Raw genomic sequence first — 24390 nt, forward strand, 5'->3', positions numbered from 1 at the left:
TGGGCATGGCTTGAACACTGAACCCTGGGAGATGAAGTCAGGCAGGTAAGCTAGGGAAGGAGGGCAGCCTTGAGCACAGGCTAAAAAGATGTTATTTGATCCTGCAGTCCAGTTTAAAATATGTTCATAGCTTAAAGCAGCAGTCGAAACTTTGAATGTACATCAGAACCACTTGGGAAGCTTTTACAAATCTAATACCAAGGCTTCACCCCAGGCTATTTAAAACAGGATCTTTGGAGGACAGACCCAGACATCAGTATTTTTAAAGCTTCCAGGTGATTCTGGTGCAGCCAAGGTTGAGAACCACTAGTTTGAAATGACTAGAGAGAGATTGAGATTTTGAAGACTGCAATCCAGAGGCATAGATTCAAGTTGGTCTGAATACATGCTCCTCCCATATTCTAAATTCATAACTTCTATCTTCTGTTTTCCATTATTAGTCTCTTCCTTTTATTTTGGAATCTTTCCTCAGATGTGTGAGATTCTGCATGTGAATGCTTGTTCAACAACGAGTTACTAAAAAGATTACAGAAAATTCCTTTACATGGATTTTGTATGAATTTGAAATTTTTTTCCCCAATCGTTGGGCTTTACTGTCAGTGTGTAAGTGATGAGCTGGCTTTTTTGTTGAAAGATTCACAAATGTCAACACTCATAGGTCTTTTCTTTGGGATTCTTTGGATTCTGAAAAGAGGCATCCAAACTCCTTCTTGGACACTATATAGGACTGGATACATCTAATCTGTGAGCAGGGCAGGGAAAGGATGCCAAGATCCCTACCAGTCAATATACCAACTATCACTCAATACCCCTGTCTTCTGACTCTGCACCTCATCTTTTGCCCTCCCGTGTGGCCATATCCCCCACCCCAGAGCCTCCCTGGTTACATTTTTCCAGAGATTAAATCCCTGCCCTCTGTGGTGAATAGAGGCGGTGGAGGGAGGAAAAAGAGGCAGTGTAGACCTGGGCTGTATTGGACTGGGCAGGGGGTCTAGGGGTCCAAATGCTCCATGTACTAAGCTTCCACGAATTCTCCTGATTTCTGCTTCATCTGATTTTTTCACCCCATTATGTGACAGCTGGTGTCCAATTCTGATTTTTTTCTAGGGTTTTGTCATATAAATTCACTCATTTGTTGTTAATACTGTTAGCACTTGTGCTTTAACTTCCTCTGCCCTGCTGAATCATTCACCCCCTCCACTGACTTCCTATCTTCCAGAAATGTCTTAGCCTCCTCTTGTCTGCTTGTTTCTCCCTTCCTGCTTCTTTGTCCCTGTGGGTTTATGAAATTTTGTTTTTGTTCTTTGCATATTTTATTAATAGAGAAATTCAAGTGGAAGAGAAGAGAAATACATGTGGTCAATCTGCCATGTTTAAACAGAAGTCCCAAAGTTTGGGGGCAGGGGTGATTGTTGTTTTTATAAATATTGTGCAGAACTATGAAAAATAAACAGATAAAAGTGGAGTCGCAAGGAGTGCAGAAGTTAGAGAGCTTCTCCTCAGCTTTCACTTTTTCCTCTAAACCCAGACCAACTCTGAGAACACAAATATAAGAAAGCGGTGGTGGTCTCTAATTGCAGTCTCCAATTCCTGCCTTTCTAGATCCTTCTGCCAAAATGTAGAGTGACCAAGGAGCCATGAAGAAGTTGTCTTGCTTCCTATTTGGATGACATGTTTCTTTTATATATTCTGTCACTCAGCAAAAGCTCCTTATGTGCCTTCTTCCTAAAGATGCTTAATGTTGTGTGGGGGATGCAAAGATCAACAAAATAGTGTATGCTCAAGAAATGTAGAAGCTAGTGGGGAAGCTGGTAGGGGAAAAACTGTCATGTCATATGCCCATTCAAAAGTGCTCTGTCTTACCTTACAAGTCTTCTAGAAGTGAGTAACCCTCCTACCATTGCCCAACCTCATCTCTTCAGTATCAAAAAACACTGGTTTCATGATGGAGGTTCTGCTTGTGAATGCTCAAAGAGGGCAAAACTAAATGGTAAACAGGTGAGCATTGCCACTACAATCTAAACTGTTCCGATTCCAACTCCCCTCTTCAACTCCCCAGCCTCAGCAGAGATCTTCAAGAAAGAAAGCTCTTGGCCAATGCTAATGCATATTTTCATACTGAATAAGTATTGCCTGGGCCCAAATTCAAAGCAGGAAATATATATCAGCAGATGAAAGTCTTGATGTGAACATTCTAATTTGTATCTTCTCATCTTTCATCTCCTCTCTCTCTTCCCCTACATTCCTCCCTTGTTCTTTTTCCATTTAAAAAATTGACTTTGAGCAACATCCCAAATGCTCACATGGAGACAAGTAAATATGCTCTTTGTTTGTCCCTACCTATGGGTCCTTTAATGTAAAGGTTACATGGCAAATATTTTCTATCCCAAATGTCAAAACAACCATGGACTTCCCTGAGGGGACTGTTTTTCCAAAACTCCGTGAAATCAGGTTGGCAGGCCAGGACAGACATAATGCTGCAGCTACACATATCCCTTGAAAAACCACAGGAAATAGCACACTCAGAGTCCGCACAGTACCACATGGGAACAGGCCAAGATGGGGCTCCTGGGGTGATCACCAGGCATCATGAGCGGCAGGTACAACTACCTACTCACCCACAGTCAAGACCATGGCCCCTCTCACTGGCTGCTCCTTTTTCCTGACAAAGAAAATTTCCAGATGTACACACCTCACTCAAAGGGAATAATTAGGCTTTAAAAATCTTCTGTGGGGAGGCACTCACACACCCTTGCAGGCTTATTCTCCAGGGATGCCAAGCTTTACCATGCACATATAATGGTAACAGCAGCTTCCCTGTGAATGTGCTTCCCTCTGTGGGATTCCAAAGTGCCGTACACACCATGGGGAAAATCTGGCAAAAGAATTCAAATTAGTAGATAGCCTTTTCATAATCCTTTCTCTACCTTCCTAATAAGGGGAAAAGAGGAACGCAGAGAGGAGAAGAGAAGGCAAGATGTGTTCACAACTTGCCTCCTTCTTCTGCCTGACTCAGAGGTTTTGGGTCTTGCCTGTTTACCTGATCTCCATTCCCTAGTGTTCTGAGAAAAGGAGAGGTATTATACTGGAAGAATCTACAGAGAAAATCAATAAGAATAAAAGAAACCATATGATGCCCCAAGGGGCTGTATGGTGAAGGAAATGTGGCATATTGGGAGGCATTGTGCAGGAGGGGGAGCCTGGAGAAAAGAGGTGGCAAAAGGACTAATGTAGGGGCAAAAGGAAAGTATTTTTTTGGACTAAGTGAGAAATTTCTGCAAGTTTTTTTTGGGCAAAACAATGGAAGACAGTGGGTGATATTACCATACCTTGCATTGGTCTATGTACTTGAACTTCTTTCAATGACTGAAATATACAAGAGAAGCTTTGAATTTTTATTGGAACCATAATCTTTTAACTAGACTACTGCTCTGGTATGGGACCACATTGCGGAAGCTTTCTAGGCCTACCTAGAGAGTGGTTCCATACGTATTTGTGCTACCTATCCATCTTTTCTGCAATCCCCAAAGATATTTTGTTCCATTCAACTACCTCCTAAGAATCAGCCTTCTAGGCTCTTTTCCTCCTCTTCCTCTGGAAATGCACACTTGACCTTGGGTGGTCTCCATCCAGAGTACTCACCAAAATGAGGTTTAGCCAGTGAGTGGAGAATAATGTTTAAACTAATGAAAAGGTAAGGACTCTTTGATTAATGTACTGTCACTTGCCTACCCTTCCAGATACACCCTTCTGCACCCTGTTCTAGGTCCCAGGGCTGACCTGTGGGGTTTGATGGAGGACAAGAATGCTTTGTCCTCTAACTTGTGGTTGAATTTGGTCAATGCAGAATACTAGAAGGAGATCTGGAGATAGGATCTGGTGATAGGATCTGGTTATTTACTCCCAAACTCATTTCCTGCTCTGTAGGAGTGTCCCTCAACCACTGGCACAGCCTCAATTAAAAGGCCTCTCTACACAGCTCTCTCTCCTTCCCTGGGTTTTGCTAACCACTTTCTTCCTCACTCATTGAGACCTGAGGTTCCCTAGCTCTGGAGTCTGGCATTATCCCTTGTGAGTTCTCCCTGCTCCTCATCCACATCCTTGTAAATAGTCTTTTTATTGGAATGTCTTTCAAATTACCAAATTGGAGTGTACCATCTGTTTCCAGCTGGAACCCTGACTGACACAGTTGGTAGAATGAAAGTTACCAAAGCAAAATGCCTAGCCTACCCAGAGGGCAAAAATAAAACAAGGGTGCTATTTATTAAGCAGTCATAAAAATAAACATAAGCTGAAGAAAAATCTTGTCGGACTTAGGTTACATAAGAAAGCATTAAATTGAAACAAATAAACCATATTGTAATACAGATTCCTATAGGAAGACTATGATTCCTATTGCTGTATTATAAGAAAGACTGTAAAAAATTGTTTACAATCATTTTCCTTTTAAAATTTATTTAAAAATTAAGAAATAACCCAAAACACTACTTTCAATAAAGCAGTTAACCCTAAAAGACCAAGATGAAAAGGATCTGGCTTGGATCATGAAGATTCTAAAGAAATTAAAGGCAAAGTAGAAGAAGTAAGATCTGCATTAGAAGCAGTAAAGAGCAGAACTGCTACTGAATAAAATCAAGTCATTGGTTGTGAGGAATTCACTTGAGGGACTCCATCACACACAGAAGAAATGTATAAAAAACATCAGCTGAAAATAAGCTGAGCACTAAGTGAAGTTACTAAATAGCCTACATACAAGATGGACATTCAATAAGCAAAGCTTTCTAATATATCAGAATAGCTATGTAGAAACCATAACAGGAAAAGATACCATTAATCTTAGAAACAATAATTATATACTTTACTTAATATATTTTTATATTAACAACAAATTAATTTATGGAGTAGTATGAGGAAAACTATAGAGCTTTATTGAGTTATAAAAAATAAATGGAATGGCATGTTATATTATTGACTAAGAAGATTCACTACTGTAAAAATATCAATTATGCACAAATTAATATAGGGGTTTTAATGCAATAATAATCAAAATTCTAGTGGGACTTATGTTTGGTCTGCAGTGGAAAGAGCAAGAACTTGACAAAATGATTTTGAATTTATGTAAGAAAATGTGCAAAAAATAGCAAAGAAAAACAAGTTCAAAGAAAAAAAATTGACCTACCAAGCTACAGTATTAAGTTACAATAATTAAAACATTTTATTAGTTGTACAATTATGAAAAAAGCTAATACATGCAAGAGAATGATATTTTTAAAATAATAATTTTATAAGTACATAGTGAGACATCATAAATCCATGAAGAAAAGAGATTATTCAATAATTGATGCTAAAATATGAGGTAAAATTTTGGAAAAAAATGTGTGCCACTTCACCTCATATTACACCAAAACCAATTCCAAATGAATTAAAGAACTATAATTGTTAAATTATACCATAAATTATTACACCAAAACCAATTCCAAATGAATTAAAGAACTATAATTGTTAAATTATACCATAAATTATACCAAAAAAGCTAGACAAATTGATATATACTTATAAGATCTTGGATTGAGGAAGAATTTTTCCACATAAAAGTAACACAAAATATCATAAAGAAATAGTTTATTAGTTTTTTTAAAAAAAAGCTAGTGCTGGCTTCGGCAGCACATATACTAAAATTAGAACAACAAAGAGATTAATACATCCCCTGCACAAGGATGAGACTCAAATTTGTGAAGTATTCTACATATACATGTATTTATACTTTAAGTTCTGGGATACATGTGCAGAACGCACGGGTTTGTTACATCAGTATTCAAGTGCCACGGTGGTTTGCTGCACCCATCAAACCGTCATCTACATTAGGTATTTCTCCTAATGCTGTCCCTAATGCTATCCCTCCTAATGCTATCCCTCCCCTACCACTCCAGCCCCCCACAGGTCCCAGTGTGTGATGTTCTCCTCCCTGTGCCCGTATATTCTGGTTGTTCAACTCACACTTATGAGTGAGAACATGCGGTGTTTGGTTTTCTGTTCCTGTGTTAGTTGGCTGAGAATGATGGTTTCCAGCTTCATCCATGTCCCTGCAAAGGACATGAACTCATCTTTTTTTTTTGAGACGGAGTCTGGCTCTGTCGCCCAGGCGGCAGTGCAGTGGCGCCATCTCCGCTCACTGCAAGCTCCGCCTCCCGGGTTCACGCAATTCTCCTGCCTCAGCCTCCAGAGTAGCTGGGACTACAGGCACCCGCCACCATGCCCGGCTAATTTTTTGTATTTTTAGTAGAGATGGGGTTTCACTGTGTTAGCCAGGATGGTCTCAATCTCCTGACCTCGTGATCTGCTCAGCTCAGCCTCCCAAAGTGCTGGGATTACAGGCGTGAGCCATCGCGCCGGGCCAAACTCATCCTTTTTTATGGCTGCATAGTATTCCATGGTATATATATGCCACATTTTCTTTATCCAGTCTATCTTTGATAGGCATTTTGGTTGGTTCCAAGTCTTTGCTATTGTGAACAGCACTGCAATAAACATACATGTGCATGTGTCTTTATAGTAGAATGATTTATAATCCTTTGGGTATAAACTCAGTAATAGGATTGCTGGGTCAAATGGTATTTCTGGTTCTAGATTCTTGAGGAATGGCCACACTGTCTTCCACAATGGCTGAACTAATTTACACTCCCACCAACAGTGTAAAAGTGTTCCTATTTCTCCACATCCTCTCCAGCATCTGTTGTTTCCTGACTTTTTAATGATCACCATTCCATTCTAACTGGCATGAGATGGTATCTCATTGCGGTTTTGATTTGCATTTCCCTAATAACCAGTGATGATTAGCTTTTTTCATATGTTTTTTGGCCACATAAATGCCTTCTTTTGAGAAGTGTCTGTTCATATCCTTCACCACTTTTTGATGGGGTTGTTTTTTTCTTGCAAATTTGTTTAAGTTCCTTGTAGATTCTAGATATTAGCCCTTTGTCAGATGGGTAGATTGCAAACATTTTCTCCCATTCTTTAGGTTGCCTGTTCACTCTGATGGTAGTTTCTTTTTCTGTGCAGAAGCTCTTTAGTTTAATTAGATCTCATTTGTCCATTTTGGCTTTTGTTGTCATTGCTTTTGGTGTTTTAGTCATTAAGTCACTGCCCATGCCTATGTCCTGAATGGTATTGCCTAGGTTTTATCCTAGGGTTTTTACAGTTTTAGGTCTAACATTTAAGTCTTTAATCCATCTTGAATTAATTTTTGTGTAGGTGTAAGGAAGGGATCCAGTTTCAGCTTTCTACATATGGCTAGCCAGTTTTCCCAGCACCATTTATTAAATAGGGAATCCTTTCCCCATTTCTTGTTTTTGTCAGGTTTGTCAAAGATCAGATGGTTGTAGATGTGAGTTGTTATTTCTGAGGCCTCTGTTCTGTTCCATTGGTCTATGTATCTGTTTTGGTACAAGTACCATGCTGTTTTAGTTACTGTGGCCTTGCAGTATAGTTTGCAGTCAGGTAGCATGATGTCTCCAGCTTTGTTCTTTTTGCTTAGGATTGTATTGGCTATACAGGCTCTTTTTTGGTTCCATGTGAAATTTAAAGTAGTTCTTTCTAATTCTGTGAAGAAAGTCAATGGTAGTTTGATAGGGATAGCACTGAATCTATAAATTACTTTGGGCAGTATGACCTTTTTCACGATATTGATTCTCCTACCCATGAGCATGGAATGTTTTTCCATTTGTTTGTATCCTCTCTTATTTCCTTGAGCAGTGGTTTGTAGTTCTCCTTGAAGAGGTCCTTCACATCTCTTGTAAGTTGGATTCCTAGGTATTTTATTCTCTTTGTAGCAATTGTGAATGGGAGTTCACTCATGATTTGGCTCTCTGTCTCTTATTGGTGTATAGGAATGCTTGTGATTTTTGCACATTGATTTTGTATCCTGAGACTTTGCTGAAGTTGCTTAACAGCTTAAGGAGATTTTGGGCTGAGATGATGGGGTTTTCTAAATATACAATCATGTCATCTGCAAACAGGCATAATTTGACTTCCTCTTTTTCTAATTGAATACCCTTTATTTCCTTCTCCTGCCTAATTGCCCTGGCCAGAACTTCCAACACTATGTTGAATAGGAGTGGTGAGAGAGGACATCCCTGTCTTGTGCCAGTTTTCAAAGGGAATGCTTCCAGTTTTTGCCCATTCAGTATGATATTGGCTGTGGGTTTTCATAAATAGCTCTTATTATTTTGAGATACATTCCATCAGTGCCTAGTTTATTGAGAGTTTTTAACATGAAGGGATGTTGAATTTTGTCAAAGGCCTTTTCTGCATCTGTTGAGATAATCATGTGGTTTTTGTTGTTGGTTCTGTTTATGTGATGGATTACGTTTATTGCTTTGTATATGTTGAATCAGCCTTGCATCCCAGGGATGAAGCCAACTTGATATTGGTGGATAAGTTTTTTGATGTGTTGCTGGATTCGGTTTGCCTGTATTTTATTGAGGATTTTCGCGTCAATGCTCATCAGGAATATCGGTCTAAAATTCTCTTTTTTTTTGTTGTGTCTCTGCCAACCTTTGGTATCAGGATGATGCTAGCCTCATAAAATGAGTTAGGGAGGATTTCCTCTTCTTCTATTTATTGGAATAGTTTCAGAAGGAATAGTACCAGCTCCTCTTTGTACCTCTGGTAGAATTTTGCTGTGAATCCATCTGGTCCTGGGCTTTTTTTGGTTGGTAGGGTATTAATTATTACCTCAATTTCAGAGCCTGTTATTGGTCTATTCAGGGATTCAACTTCTTCCTGGTTTAGTCTTGGGAGGGTGTATGCGTCCAGGAATTTATCCGTTTCTTCTAGATTTTCTAGTTTATTTGGTAGGGGTGTTTATAGTGTTCTCTGATGGTAGTTTATATTTCTGTGGGATCGGTGATGATATCCCCTTTATCATTTTTTATTGCATCTATTTGATTCTCTCTTTTTTTCTTTATTAGTCTTGCTAGTGGTCTATCAATTTTGTTGATCTTTTCAAAAAACCAGCTCCTGGATTCAGTGATTTTTTGAAGGGTTTTTTGTTTGTGTCTCTATCTCCTTTACTTCTACTCCGATCTTAGTTATTTCTTGTCTTCTGCTAGCTTTTGAATTTGTTTGCCCTTGCTTCTCTAGTTGTCTTAATTGTGACATTAGGATGTCTATTTTAGATATTCCTGCTTTCTCTTGTGGGCATTTAGTGCTATAAATTTCCCTCTACACACTGCTTTAAATATGTCCCAGAGATTCCGGTATGTTGTGTCTTTATTCTCACTGGTTTCAAATAATATCTTTATTTCTCCCTTTAATTTGTTATTTACCCAGTAGCCATTCAGGAGAAGGTTGTTCACGTTCCATGTAGTTGTGCAGTTTTGAGTGAGTTTCTTAATCCTGAGTTCTAATTTCATTGCACTGTGGTCTGAGAGACAGTTTTTTGTGATTTCTGTTCTTTGACATTTGCTGAGGAGTGCCTTACTTTCAACTATGTGGTCAGTTTTGGAATAAGTGCAATGTGGTGCTGAGAAAAATGTATATTCTGTTGATTTGGGGTGGAGAGTTCTGTAGATGCCTATTAGGTCTGCTATTGGTGCAGAGCTGAGTTCAAGTCCTGGATATCCTTGTTAACCTTCTGTCTCATTGATCTGTCTAATATTGACAGTGGGGTGTTAAAGTCTCCCATTATTATTGTGTGGGAGTCTAAGTCTCTTTGTAGGTCTCTAAGGACTTTCTTTATGAATCTGGGTGCTCCTGTATTGGGTGCATACATATTTAGGATAGTTAACTCCTCTTGTTGAATTGATCCATTTACCATTATGTAATGACCTTCTTTGTCTCTTTTGATCTTTGTTGGTTTAAAGTCTGTTTTATCAGAGACTAAGATTACAACCCCTGCTTTTTTTTGCTTTCCATTTGCTTGGTAGATCTTCCTCCATCCCTTTATTTTGAGCCTATGTGTGTTTCTGCACATGAGATGGGTCTCCTGAATTCAGCACACTGATGGATCTTGACTCTTTATCCAATTTGCCAGTCTGTGTCTTTTAATTGGGGAGTTTAACCCATTTACATTTAAGGTTAATATTGTTATGTGTGAATTTGATCCTGTCATTATGATGTTAGCTGGTTATTTTGCTCGTTAGTTGATGCAGTTTCTTCACAGCGCCGATGGTCTTTACAATTTGGCATGTTTTTGCAGTGGCTGGTGCCAGTTGTTTCTTTCCATGTTTAGTGCTTCCTTCAGGAGCTCTTGTAAGGCAGGCCTGTGGTGACAAAATCTCTCAGCATTTGCTTGTCTATAAAGGACTTTATTTCTCCTTCACTTATAAAGCTTAGTTTGGCTGGATATGAAATTCTGGGTTGAAAATTCTTTTCTTTAAGAATATTGAATATTGGTCCCCATTCTCTTCTGGCTTGTAGGGTTTCTGCCAAGACATCCACTGTTAGTCTGATGGGCTTCCCTTTGTGGGTAACCCAACCTTTCTCTCTGGCTGCCCTCAACATTTTTTCCTTCATTTCAACCTTTGTGAATCTGATAATTATGTGTCTTGGGGTTACTCTTCTCAAGGAGTATCTTTGTAGTGTTCTCTGTATTTCCTGAATTTGAATGTTGGCCTGCCTTGCTAGGTTGGGGAAGTTCTCCCAGACAATATCCTGAAGAGTGTTTTCCAACTTGGTTCCATTCTCCCCGTCACTTTCAGGTACACCAATCAAACATAGATTTGTTTTTTTCACATAGTCCCATATTTCTTGGAGGCTTTGTTCATTTCTTTTTGCTCTTTTTTCTCTAAACTTCTCTTCTTGCTCTATTTCATTAATTTGATCTTCAATTGCTGATATCCTTTCTTCCGCTTGATCAGATCGGCTATTGAAGCTTGTGCGTATGTCACAAAGTTCTTGTGCCATGGTTTTCAGCTCCATCAGGTCATTTATGGTCTTCTCTACACTGTTTATTCTAGTTAGCCATTCTTCTAACTTTTTTCAAGGTTTTTAGTTTCCTTGAGAAGGGTTAGGACATGCTCCTTTAGCTCGGAGAAGTTTGTTATTACCAGTCTTCTGAAGCCTACTTGTGTCAACTCATCAAACTCATTCTCCATCCAGTTGTGTTCTATTCCTGGCGAGGAGCTGCGATCCTTAGGAGGAGAAGAGGTGCTCTGGTTTTCAGAATTTTCAGCTTTTCTGCTCTGGTTTCTCCCCATCTTTTTGGTTTTATCTACCTTTGGTCTTTGATGTTGGTGACCTACAGATGGGGTTTTGGTGTGGATGTCCTTTTTGTTGATGTTGATGCTATTCCTTTCTGTTTGTTAGTTTTCCTTCTAACAGTCAGGTCCCTCAGCTGCAGGTCAGTTGGAGTTTGCTGGAGGTCCATTCCAGACCCTGTTTGCCTGGGTATCACCAGCAGAGGCTGCAGAACAGCAAATATTGCAGAACAGCAAATATTGCTGCCTGATCCTTCCTCTGGAAGCTTCGTCCCAGGGGGGCACCCAGCTGTATGAGGTGTCAGTCAGCCCCTACTGGAAGGTATCTCCCAGTTAGGCTACATGGGGGTCAGGGACCCACTTGAGGAGGCAGTCTGTCCATTCTCAGAGCTCAAATCCTGTGCTGGGAGAACCACTGCTCTTTTCAGAGCTCAGTTGGAAATGCAAAAATCACCCATCTTCTGCATCGATCATGCTGGGAGCTGCAGACCACAGCTGTTCCTATTCAGCCATCTTGGAATGAGCCCATTCTATATTTTTTTAAAAAAAGAAAGAAAAAAAAGCTAACCTCTGTTTGACAAAAGACATTAGGGTAAATATAGGCTACTGTAACAAAGTGTCAACAACATGATAGTGTCTTAGTCCACTCTTGCTGCTGTAACAGAATATCATAAACTGTATGGCTTGTATACAACAGAAATTTATTTCTTACTTTTATAGAAGCTTGGAAGTCCAAGAGTAAGGAGCTGGCAGATTTGGTGGCTGGTGAAGGCCCACTTTTCTAGTTCATAGGCAGTTATCTTCTCGCTGTAACCTCACATGGTAGAAGAGGCAAGGAAGCTCTCTCTGGGACTTCTTTTATCAAGGCATTAATCTTACTTATGAGGGTTCCACCCTCATAACCCATTCACTTACCAAAGGCCTTACCTCTCAACACCATTAGAGGTTAGGATTTCAACATATGAATTTCAAGAGAACACATTAGTCTATAGCAGATGGTTTAAAGAACAAGCAGTTTATGTGCTCTTACCCAAGAGTCCAGGGTGTGCCACTTACGATCACCCAGGTTCTTTCCAATTTCTTGCTCTGCTATCTCCTAGGGCACTCTTTTTGCCTATATGGTCAAAGCTGGGCCAGTACCTCCTCTGGGTTTCCAGCTGGTAACAGTGTAGAAGGAAGAGTATGAAGTAAGCATTTCTACTCCACTGATATAGTCAGAAAATGGTAGCCATTACTTCTGCTTACATTGCATTGCCAAAACATTGCATGGCTCCATTTAACTACAAGAAGGGTTGGAACAGGTTGTCCCTAGTTAGGTAGCCACATGCTTAGCTATAATTAACTATAGGAAAAAGAGAACAAATTTAGTTAGAAAATAGCAATATCTACCACACTACTCTAAAAACAATGGAAAGGCAGAGAGCTAACTAGGGAACCATACTCGCAGCAAATATGGAAAACGGTTGTCCTCTTATAACATAAAATTTATCTTATAACAAGAAAAAAAACACCAATGCACCAAAAAATAAGCAGAGGACACAAACAAGCAGTATAAATGTCCTATAAAGATGAAAATTATACACCATTGCTTGTAATAAAAGAAATATAAGTTAAAACAATTAAATGCCATTATTTATTGATCTCTTTGTTGAAATCTTCCTTAATTGTTATTCTCAGTGCTGGCACAGTGTGGTAACACCACTTTGGTTGAGTATGAATCAGTGTTGCACCATTGTGAAATACACTTCCGTAGTATACATAAGAGCCTTTACTCTGCTCTTCTTATGGAACCCTGAGTCCACATTAGAAGCCTACCCTAAGGAAATAATCCAAGATGTGGTCAAAGAAGTATGTGCAAATATGTTCACTATAGTATAAACAATTGGAAATAACCTAAATGTCTGACAATAAATAAACGGTTAAATAAATTATGTGTAGCGAGCAACACTATTGCTATCTCCATGCTCTCATTTCACCTTATAGCCCAGATTACTTCTGTTCATCTCCCCATTTGGGAAGTACTGGCAAGGAAAATATATTAAAACAATTCCTTCACTCCTTATTTGTTCCTTTCCCAGAAAGAAATTTCAGAGACTGTCATATCTATTAGTCATGTGCCACACAGTTGGGTTGACAGGAAATGTTCCATTCTTTCTTACACTCAGTTTCTTAGGAAAAGACCAGACTTCCTCTCTGTTTCTTTACGATACGTGTATGATCTATATCAGAATGAAGACCTGCACTCTCTCGGATTCTCCGTTCTACCATTGATGGATTTATGAGGCAGGCCTACCTAAAACTTCCATGCAGATGCCTAATTGAGCATCTTGAAATTCACCTTACAAACTCAGTTATTCCAACAGAAGCATCCAATACCAGGAAAATGGGAGGTCTCAGATCCCAGTCTCTCTCTTAAAGCTAACTTCTCCAGATACTTCTGAATTCTGGGATTTATAGGACCTAATTGATATGGTGCTTTTTTCCCTACGTGGCTACTTTTGCCTGTTTTCTATTGGAGGGACTAGCACATCAAACTTCTAATACTATGGGAAAGCTATAAGTGAAATAATAAGCAATTTTTTTAGAATCATGTTTATTTTATTTTATTTATCTTTATTTATTTATTTTGAGACAGAGTCTCGCACTGTCACCCAGCCTGGAGTGCGGTGGTGTGATCTCGGCTCACTGCAAGTTCCGCCTCCTGGGTTCACGCCATTCTTCTGCCTCAGTCTCCCGAGTAGCTGGGACTACAGGCGCCCGCCACCACGTCCAGCTAATTTTTTTGTATTTTTAGTAGAGATGGGGTTTCACCATTTTTTAGCCAGGATGGTCTTGATCTCCTAACCTTGTGATCCACCCGCCTCGGCCTCCCAAAGTGCTGGGAGCCACCGCATGAGCCACCGTGCCTGGCTGAATTATGTTTATTTTTATGAGAAAAAGTTAATAATATGATTGCTAATTGAAAATTCAGGAACTAAGACTTTCATTTCAATAATGTGTCAAAATTTTTCCAGAAAAAGGCACATAAAATGCTGTATAATTTTTTTAAATCTTTTCAAGTTACAGCTTAACTGAAAGGAAAATGAGCAAAATCCTTATAGGTCAGGTTGTATTTGCTAAGATAGGAAAGCACCTCCATGACATTTGTAGCTTTGGCTTTAATAGGTTGTTTGTGGGTTAATGGAGGAAAAGCTTAAAACACATAAAAAGTAGGAGCTATATTGGCAACCTCCTTTCTCCAAGACCCATAGTGGGAAGAGGGGCCATGATGAAGGAAAAGTCCACTGGCCTTCCACACAGTCTGCATTAGATGGAAATTGGAGCCCGATGTGCTCAGTGGAGGTTCCTAATCAGTCTCTTAATGGGAGGCAGGAACTACAGACCAAGGTCCACTAGTGAGGCCCTATGGCAGATCTGCAAGTTTGCTCGACTTTTGTTTTAGTCTCATTTGTGTAAATCATCTCATGTAATTGGGCTCTACCAGAACCTGCTGAAAGATCCAAATAAGTTACTCAAGAAAATAAAATCTAACATAGATTGGGGTGGCCAAGAGCAATTTGAAACTCAAGCCAGGATTCTGGCAAGAGTCCAGTCACCACAACGACTAGGATATGTAAGGAGCTGAACAACAAAGTCCAAGTACAGACAACCCTTCCTTCTCTAGAAATCCACATAATATCTTTAAAAAGGGTAATAATAACAGCAAATACCTACATGATGCTTACTTCAGGCCAGGCACTGTTCTAAGCTTAATACAAACTCATTTAATCCTTTCAGTTGGGCAGTATTGTTAGCCCCAATACTTTAGATGAGGAGACATCTACTAAGATCACTATGTGGCAGAACCAGGTTCAAATACAGGCAGTTTGGGGCTGGGTGTGGTGGCTCACACCTGTAATCCCAGCAGTTTGGGAGGCCAAGGTGCGTAGATCACCTGAGGCCAGGAGTTGGAGACCATCCTGGCCAACATGGCGAACTCCCATCTCTACTAAAAATATAAAAAATCAGCCGGGCATGATGGCGCATGCCTGTAATCCCAGCCACTTGGGAAGCTGAGGCATGAGGATTGTTTGAGCCTGGGGGGATGTTGCAGTGAGCTGAGATCGCGCCACTGGCACTCCAGTCTGGGTGAGAAAGTGAGACTCTGTCTCAAAAAAAAAAAAAAAAAAAAATACAGGCAGTTTGGCTCCAGAGTCCAAGGTCTTAACCATTAGCTCTACAACCTCTTGCATACTGATCAGACATTCTTATTTCAGGGCTCTACAAAGGACTTTGATGACTAAAACATAATATGTGTCACGTGTATTCCACATTAGTTAGAGTGCTCATAGAAAGTAAGAATTCCTGGAAGATAATTAACTTTGTTTCTCTAGAGTTCTACCTCTTTCTTTTCTATAAAATCCTGTTCCTCTATTCCTTTTGCCCTTTGGTCCTTTGGAAGTTGTTAGGATCAAAATGGAGTAATTTATGCCAAACATTAACAAAATGGAGTGGGGAGGTCACAAAGGAGGGGCTGTCACGTACCCACCTATGCTAAAACCTATTACAAGGACAATGAAAACCACAACCTTGCCCAAAAACCACTGCAACCTTACCGAAAGAATACTCCTGTGAGGACATCTGCCCAGCAACTGCCTATTCAACCTTGGACTGGTGCCACCATTGTTATTGATCTGTGTAGACAAGGGTAATTGTCTCAAAACAAATTATGTAACCTTCCTTATTTTGCCTTTAAAAGTTTCCTCTTGCTCCAGCCTCTCCAGATGCAACTATAATTAGTCACAGACTGCATATCCCAAATTATAATCCCCTGTCATTCATTCTGAAATAAACTCATTTATTTTGAGAACCACTCTCTCTGTTGTTATTTTAGGTTGACAGTCTTATAAACATTTCTAAGGTACACTCTTTTATTATAGTCATGTTATGCCCATGATTTCCAGCAAGGAGTAGCAGTAGAGCCCTTAAAATATAAAGAATGTATGGGCTTGTCTCTGATGGCACAAAAGGAAGGGGCACCAGGGAAAGTTGGCCAATGGGTATGAGGAGGTAAGTGTGAAAATAATTAACCAGAGGTGTGAATTTTGGAAAGAAAGCGTACAATCTGTACATAGTGGGTGATAAAAGTGACAAAGGAGAGTGAAGCAACAGAGTCCCAAGACCCAGTTGGAAAAAAAAGGTTTGGGTCTAGGAAGAGGCTTGGAGGCCTAGTGGCCTGGCAACCTTATAACTCTCCTACCCCTCCTTTCTCTGTCCCAGTTTTTCTATCTTTTCCACCTCTAAAACTCTTCTATTTTCTGATTAGAATAGGAATTTAGGACCAGATGTCAATATCCAGAAGTAGATTGACCCCTTTGTTAATATTCTTTTTAGCACTCAGAACCCCAATTTTACCATGAAGTTTGAGAGTTAAAATATAGTTCCTTCTTAGGAGAAATCTAATTGAAAACAGAAATATAGTCAGTCCACTAAGCTGAAATTGGACCTGACTCTGTTCCCTAATTCAAACCTACTCATTTAAATTACCATATACCTCATTTTCAAGTCATTTCTCAGTTAGTAGTCAATGAGAATTGTGTCTCACCATGCAAACTCTACTGACGGTGGATTTGAAGACAATGAATGTCATGTCAGAGAAATTAAGTTTCATCCCCACACTGCCTTTCTGGCTTCCCACAGAGAACAATGCTATGAATTCTAAATAACACCTGATAAGTTTACCCACTCCTTCTGTTGGTGGTCATGATCAATTTCAAATGAAGTCTTGATGTCTGTCTCATTACATTGGCCTCAGAGTACTGTCAAGTTTGTTTTCAGAGGAAATTTTTCAAAGTATGTAATAGATCCCAACAACAACAACAACAAAATGTTGGTAGCCACAAAGAGAAGCAAGGTGCATTACTACTGCATTGGCATCCTTCTTTAGAGATCAGGGGAAATAGGACAAGCGTGACTCCTATTATTGTTATAGCATATTGCATTCAGCTATGATGGAACAGAACTGGGAAAGTGTATCCCGAGGTATTTTCACTTCATGCATTTGGCATTGTTATTAGTTATTGCATTTAAGATAAATCAGTCTGTTTACTCCTCATGTTTCCTCACAGAGAAAATATCAACCGTGAAATAAGAATGTTTGATGTTACAAATTATCTGGCTTGCCAGTCTCATTTCCCTTTTAGTATGCAATTATTTGTTTAGCTTCCCTTAGCAAATGAAATTTCAAGGGCATTTCAAGGAATGTAAATAATATAAAAAGAAGTAGAGCCCCAAAGAATTTTTCTTTCCTCTTCTTTCGTTCTTTTTGGTTTTTTGTTTGTTTGTTTGTTTGTTTTTGTGTGTGTGTGTGTGTGTGTGTGTGTGTGTGTGTGTGTGTGTGTGTTTGTATTCAGGAACTGCACTGAATCGTGCATATGTATGAATCAACAAAATCAGGTTAGCTAAGAAATTGGAAATTGCACTCCACTAGAACATTTGTCTTGCTCTAGAGATCTTTGTTGTGGATTTGAAGGACTAATAAAAAATCACCAGCGTGACTGGAACAGATGTTTTTTATGGACTTGGGTTGTTAATAGTCTTTTTAGCTTCTCCTAAGGACTTAAGCAGATTCCTCACTTGTCCTCAATACCTGAAATTATGTTAACATTGTCCAAAATGTACACTAACAAGCTACATTAAAAATGCCATAAATTGGAATAGGGATACTGAAGATTTCCAAAAAGTAGAATAAATTTTAAAAGCTGCACAGAGAGGCAGATGCTAGCTAGATAACAAGATCAATGAATAAATAGAAGATATGGAGAGATAAATATAGACTTTATACAGATCAACAAAAGCATGAAATAAACATAAAATAAGCAAAATAATAAAATAATTAGCTAATCCTCATTTTCTTCTTAAGGGAAGAGATAACCCCTTTCCTCAACAGAAATTACCAGGATCACAAGAAGCACAGAACAGAAGATAAACTCAGAATGCTGCTCCTATGTTTACCTTGATGGTGTGCCTGGAAGTGTTTTCTCTGCGAATTCATATGCAATATTCTTTCCTTCTAAGCCCTTGCAAGTTGCTCCCAGTGGAGACCAAAATTGATCAATTTTGCGAGACCAAAATAGGTAAGAAACAGCAGCTAACAAGCTTCCTGGTGTCACTAGGAAGGCTGTTTGTTGCCATCTTCTTAAACTGCATGAGTAGGTGAAAATGGGGCACCTGCCCCAGCCTTGCCCTCTCTCTTCCCATCTCAGTTGGAGTACTCCCCTGCTGGGCATGCCCCGTCCCATTCAGCTCAAGGCCATCTTGCCATCTGCTTCTTCAATTCCTGGTATTGCCCACAGTTTATTTTACTCTCATTAATGAATGATGATACAGGATGAGAGGAAGAATCAAGCCCACCAATGTAAGACAATGCTGTGCACTTTCTCCTTTCCCCTTTATCATACAGAGATATGCCAGTTTCAATTCCAGCTCCTCACTTGTGAACTATGTAAACCTGAGCAAGTTTGGTGAGCTCTGAGCCTTAGGTTGCTCCTCTATAAAATTAAAGTATACATTATTTATTTTCAAGACTGTTGTGAGCTAGAGATTACTAATTCACATGAAAGTAGCTAAAATAGTATGTAGCACATGGTAAGCCATCAATAAATGGTCATTACTATCATTCATTTTCTCATTAATTCTACAAAGATATTTTGAGCTTTCCCCATGCATATGTTATGTGAAGTTATGAGGATATAGAAAAATAATACAAGCCCCTGATTTCTCAAAAGCTCTATCCTAGCTGAAGAAAAAGATATATAAGTAATTATTCCCCACAAAACATAATTAAATGTGTCAAAAAAGGCATATGTGTAATTAGAGTTTGAAAATAAGATGGGTGAGAGAAGGGACAAAAAACTATTTGAAAAAAAATGACCAAATTTTTTCAAAAATTTGATGAAAATCATAAACTCACTAAAGCAAGTAGAACCTCAACCAACCTTAAGCAGGGAAATACAAAGAAAACTATGCCAATATACATTATCGTCAAATTGCAGAAAAAACTGGTAAAATGAAAATCTTAAAATCATCTAGAAAAAACCACATTACAGGAGAACAGCAATAAGAATAATTGCTGACTTCTGACTAGAAATAATCCAGGTCAGAAGATAGTGAATAACATCACTAAATTGCTGAGAGAAAATAAAATACTGTCAGCTTAGAATTCTATATCCAGTGGAAATATGTATATCAAAAGTAATGATGAAATAAAGATATTTCAGAGAAACAAAAGTGGAGGGAACTCATAGTCAGCAGATCTGTACTACAAGAAATGTAAAAAAAAAGTTCATGAAGCTGAAGAGAAATAATACCAGATGGAAGAACAAATATACAGGAGGAAATGAAAAACATAAAAAATGCTTAAATTGTGGGAAAATATAATGAATGATCTACTTTCTTCAATTTCTTTAAATAACAAAAATAATAACAAGGTATTATAGGGTTAATAACATGTTAATAAATGTTAATACACCTCATATATATAACAGTTGCAGAAAGGAAGGGAGGGCAATAAATGAACATATACTGTTGTAAGTTTCTTAAACATGAAATGGTATAATATTAATTTAAGACAGACTACAATGAATTAAGGATACATTGTAATACCTAAGGTAATCACTAAAAATAAATAAAACAAAGTAGTGCATCTAAAAGTTAATAGAAAAGACAAAATGAAATAATAAAAATACCTGAGTGGTCCAAAAGAAGCTAGAAAAGGAGGAACAAAGAACAGAGGGAACAAGTAGAAAAGAAACAGCAAAATGCTAGACTTGAACCCAGGAATAAGAATAATTATATTAAATGTATATTGGTACATAAAACAATTGAAAGTGACAGAATGTCAAACTAGATAATAGAGGGAAAAAGATACAACTGTAAAAGACACAGTTGAAGTATAAAGACACAGATAGTTGAAGGCAAAAGGATAGAACCAGATATACCATGCAAATGTAAAAAGGCAAAAGCTGATATGGCTATATTAGTATCAGATAAAATGGAATTCAAAACAACAGATATTACTTTATTAGAAATAAAGAAGGATATTTGATAGTGATAAATGGGTCAGCTCATTAATAGACATAACAATATTCAATGTATATGTATCTAACAACAGAGCTTCATAATAGAGCAAAACCTGGCTGAACTAAAAGAAGAAACCAATAAACACACAATTACAGTTGGAGACTCTAATAATTCTTTCTCAGTAACTGATAGAACAAATAGAAAAGAAAAGGCAAATATATGGAAATCTCAAACAACTCTATCAAAGTTACCCTATATGACATTAACAGACTATGTCACACAACCAGAACAGAATAAACATTCTTCTTGAGTACATGAAAAACATCCACCAAAAGAAACCATATTCTGGACCATAAAGTCAAATCTCTGTAAGCGTCAAAGAAATAAAATTATATGTAGCATACTCTTTGATCACAGTGAAATACAAAGTAGAGAAAGAAGAGCAAAAGTTTTTTCTTTGAAATGATTAATAAAATTGATAAGGCCCTCACAAGAGAAAAAAATTAAAAAAAGGAAATGAGCTATCAAGCTACAAAAAGACATAAAGAAACCTTAAATGCATATTGCTAAGTGAAAGAAGCCAATCTGAAAAAGGCTACATATTGTGTGCTTCCTACTATATGACATCTAGGAAAAGATAAAGCTATAAAGACAGTAGAAAGGCCTGTGGTTACCAAGAGCCTGGGAGGAGAAAAGTAGGCATAAGTAGGTAGAGTGCAGGGAATTTTTAGGAGAGTGAAATTGTTCAGTATGACACGGTAATGGTGGATACATATCATTATATATTTGTCAAAACCCATAAAATGTACAATACAGAGTGAACTCTAATGTAAACTATGAACTTTAGTCAATAAGAATGTATCAATATTGGCTCATTGCTGTAACAAATGAATGACATTAATGCAAGGTATTAGTAATAGGGGAAACTGATGTGAAGCAATAAGGGGGCATATGGGAACTCTATGTTTACGGCTCAATTTTTTTGTAAACCTTTAAAACTGCTCCTCAAAAAAGTCCATTATAAAAAAACCACACACACAACCAATAACAGGGGAAAAAAGAAAAGATGTTATTATAGGTCTTTCAGATACTTAAAAGATAATAAGGGAATCTTATGAAAAGGTATGCCACTAAATGTGTTGGCATACATAAAATGGACAAATTCTTTGAAAGATACAACTTACTGAACAAGAAAAAAAAACAAGAAACAAGAAAAAAATTGAAAATACATAAAAATTAAATACAAATACAAATCAATAGCCTTATACCTGTTAAAGAGCTTAGAGCCATAATTCAAAACATTTCCCGGTGGCTTTATTTGCATATTTAATCAAATATTTTTAAAATATAAAGATAGCCAATTTTATACAAAATCATTAAGAAAATAGAGAATGAAGAAATATTTCTTAACTTGTTTGTAAGTTCAGTATAACCCTGACCTTATAAGCTGACAAAGACATTAAAAGGAAAGAAAAATGAAATATTAGTAAATGAAATCCAATAATATTTGAAAAGAATACCACATGATCAATTGGGTTTTGTCCCAGGAATGTAAAATTGGTTTAACTTTCAAAAACCAATTAAAGGCCAGGCGTGGTGGCTCACGCCTGTAATCCCAGCACTTTGGGAAGCAGAAGCAGGCAGATCACTTGAGGACAGGAGTTTGACAGCAGCCTGGCCAACATGGTGAAACCCCGTCTCTACTAAAAATACAAAAATTAGCTGGGCATAGTGGTGGGCACCTGTAATCCCAGCTACTTGGGAGGCTGAGGCATGAGAACTGCTTAAACTCAGGAGGCAGAGGCTGCAGTGAGCTGAGATCACACCACAGCACTCCAGCCTGGGAGACACAGCAAGGCTCAGTCTCAAAAAACAAAACAAAACAAAAAACCAATTAAGGGGTGCAGAGCAAAATGGCAGATAGAGGCCTACACCATTCATTGCCACCCCTTCCTGGACTACCAATTTTTAAGAACTGTCTGCACACAGAAAACCACTGTCACAAGAACCAAAAAGCAAATGAGCAATCACAGTAACTGGTTTTAACTTCAGGTTCACTGAAAAAGGCATGTATGAAGGCGGCAAAGACAGTCTTGAATCATGGATGCCACTCCTGCCATCCCCCGGCAGAGGCGAGGTGGAGAGAGAATCTGTGCACTTTTGGGAGAGAGTGCAGTGGCTGGGGAAATTTACATTGAACTCGATGCTGCCCTTTCACAGCAGAGAATAAAGCTGTGCTGGGCTAAGCCAGTGTGCATGCACAGAGGGAGCATTTGGACTAGTCCTAGCCAGAGAGGAATTATCCATCCCAGTGGTCAGAACTTGAGCTTCTCAGCAAACCTCACCACCATAGACTGAAGTACTCTGGGGTCCTAAGTAAACTTGAAAGGCAATCTAGAGCATGAGGACTGCAGTTCCTAGGTAAGTCCTAGTGCGAGGCTGGACTTAAAGCCCGTAGACTAGGGTGGCACATGACCAAGGGACACACCAGCCGGGGCAACTAAAGAAGTGCTTGCACCATCCCTCCTCCAACCCCAGGCAGTGCAGCTCACAGCAAAGAAAAGTGACTCCTTCCTTCTGCTTAAGGAGAGGAAAGTGAAGGGTAAAAAAAATTTATTCGTGCATCTTGGATACCAGCTCAGCTACAATAGGATAGGGCACCAAGAAGAATTGTGAGGTGCCCATTCCAGGTCCTAGCTCCTGGACAACATTTCTAGACACGCCCTGGGCCCAAAGGGAATTGCTTCCTAAATGGGAAGGACCCAGTCCTGGCAGGATTCATCACCTGCTGATTAAAGTGCCCTAGAGCCCTGAATAACCAGTAGTGATACCAAGGGGAGTACACCATGGGCCTTGGGCTCTAAGACTTACTGGCTTCAGGGGAAAGCCAGTGCATTCCCAGCTGTGCTGGCTATGGTGAAAGACTCCTTCTGTTTCAGAAAAGCAGAGGGAAAAGTAAACGGTACTTTGTCTTGCACCTTAGATGCCAGCATGGCCACAAAAGGGTAATCTCAGGGTCTCTGTGTCCAGGCCTAGGCTCTTGGATAGAATTTCTGGACCTGACCTGGGCCAGAAGAGAGCTTACTGCCCTCAAGGGTGAGTTCCAGGGCTGGCAGCATTCATTTCAAGCTAATGGAAGAGCCCTTGGGCTTTAAGTGAAATCAGCGGTGGCCTGGCACATCCCTCGTGGACCAGTGGTGGTGGTGGCCACAGGGAGAGGCTCCTATGTCTGTGGAAAGTGGAGGGAAGAATAGGAAGGATTTTGTATTTTGGTATGAGTGCCAGCTTAGCCACAGTAGAAAAGAACATCAGGTAAACTGCTAAGGTATTTGACTTTGATCCCTGGCTCCCAGACAGCATCTCTGGACATGAATGGGGCCTGGGAGAATTCACCATCCTTAAGGGAAGGGCCTTGTAAAAGACCCAGTGATGCACTGTTTTCAGGACTAACCTAGCAGTCCCAGAGGTGGGGCCACAGTGGTGCTTGCATCACCACAGCGTCAACTTCAGGTGGCTTAGCACCTTAGAGTGATTCTATTCATTTGGGAGAAAGTAAGGAAAACGAACAAGAGTCTTTGCCTGGTAATCCAGAGGATTCTTCTGGATCTTATTCAAGACCACAAGGGTGGTTTTACAAATCTGCAAAAACCATAGTGCTGTTGGGCTGGGGCCCAAGTTCTTCAAACACCTAGAAAGCCTTCCTACCAAGGACAGGCACAAATAAACCCAGCCAATGAAGACTACAGTAAATATCTAACTCTTCCATACCCGGACATTGACAAATGTTGCTTTATAAGCATCAACTCCATCCAGGAAAACATGACCTCATCAAATGAACCAAATAAGACACTAGGGACCAATCCTGGAGAGACAGAGATATATGACCACTCAGAAATAGAATTCAAAATAGCTGTTTTAAGAAAACTCAAAAAAATTCACGATAATGGAGAGAAGGAATTCAGAATTTTATCAGATAAATTTAACAAAGATATTGAAATGGTTAAAAAAATTAAGCAGAAATTCTAGAGTGAAAAATGCAATTGACATATTGAAGAATGCGTCAGAGTCTCTTAACAGCAGAACTGATCAAGCAGAAGAATTAGTGAACTTCAAGACAGGCCATTTGAAATTA

General features: G+C 39.0%; 1 long non-coding RNA gene and 1 other non-coding gene across 2 annotated transcripts in view; one reads left to right on the forward strand and one right to left on the reverse strand.

Annotated features, from left to right (window-relative positions):
* LOC104001508 (uncharacterized) overlaps window positions 1-24390 on the reverse strand; it is a 248140-nt gene that overhangs the window by 182261 nt on the left and 41489 nt on the right. The window lies entirely within an intron of this gene.
* LOC112207060 (U6 spliceosomal RNA) lies at window positions 5649-5752 on the forward strand. Its single transcript, XR_002941538.1, has one exon. It is a non-coding gene; the product is annotated as a U6 spliceosomal RNA (small nuclear RNA).

The sequence above is a fragment of the Pan troglodytes genome, chromosome 1 (assembly GCF_028858775.2).
Source record: "Pan troglodytes isolate AG18354 chromosome 1, NHGRI_mPanTro3-v2.0_pri, whole genome shotgun sequence".
Lineage (NCBI taxonomy): Eukaryota > Metazoa > Chordata > Mammalia > Primates > Hominidae > Pan > Pan troglodytes.